The sequence below is a fragment of the Lipotes vexillifer genome, unplaced genomic scaffold, assembly GCF_000442215.2.
Source record: "Lipotes vexillifer unplaced genomic scaffold, Lipotes_vexillifer_v1.1 scaffold1275, whole genome shotgun sequence".
Taxonomy (NCBI): Eukaryota; Metazoa; Chordata; class Mammalia; order Artiodactyla; family Lipotidae; genus Lipotes; species Lipotes vexillifer.
Window position 1 is genome coordinate 182,670 of NW_006770093.1, and position 1,123 is coordinate 183,792.

Here is a 1,123-nt window from a genome sequence, read left to right on the forward strand (position 1 = left end):
TTTTTTTTTTTTTTTTATTAAGTGCTTCTCACCCTTTTAGGTATGAGAAGCAACAGGAAAGTTCCTGATATTTTAGGGAAGCTTCACTCATAGCTTCTGACCCGTTCCAGTCTAGACAAGTTTCACATCTGCATCCTAAAATTTCCCTCTCCCATTCTGGGAGTTTCTTTTACCTCCTTTGTTGGATTTCCTGTTTCCCATAGCCCATGTTTTTGTTTTTTCTTGGTTTATTCCCCTGTTTGGGGGGAGAACACCCTGTAGCAGCTTCCTGAGAAAGAATCTCGGGTGGTAAAGGCCTAATTGCTCAGAGTTCTGGGGCTCACTGGGGCAAAGGTCACTGTATTTTAGTCTCCCTGTTTTCAGTACCTTGTTTTTTTGCCTGGTTCCAAATGCACGCGTTCATTACCACAGTTTTTAGATAAATAACACCAGTGCCCCAATAACATGTTTCAGATTTCAGTTGCCATGGTATATTTTAACTGAGGAATCGCGTACAGTACAAACTTTAATGCTAGCTCTTTGGTCCACAAATCCCATTTCCAGAGGAAGAGATGCACATAGGCCCAACGAATGACCTCTCAGGTCGCTTCTTGCAAAGTCCTCTTGGTGTCTGGTTGCCGTTCAGCTATTATTCAGTTCACTCACTGACAACAGAGCTTTTTAGTAGTGTTCCCAGCGGTAGAAGAGATGCTGTAGGCTTTTAGCACCGCTGTTGGATTATGTTCCAGGTTCTCTTGGGGGCTTGAATGAAAGTGTGAAAACTTGCCTTTTACCATCAAATGCAACTTTCATTGATCCAGCCAACAAAAGAGGTTATTTCAAATTTCAACAGATTTGGACAGGCTATTGATACTATAACTGGAGATTGTGTGATTGCCTCAGCTGAGGCTTGGAAGAAATTGAAAGCATCATGGCAAAAAGCAGCAGTAGGGCTTCCCTGGTGGCGCAGCGGTTGAGATTCCGCCTGCCGATGCAGGGGACGCGGGTTCGTGCCCCGGTCCGGGAAGATCCCACATGCCGCGCAGCGGCTGGGCCCGTGAGCCATGGCCGCTGAGCCTGCGCGTCCGGAGCCTGTGCTCCGCGACGGGAGAGGCCACAAACAGTGAGAGGCCCGCGTACCGCA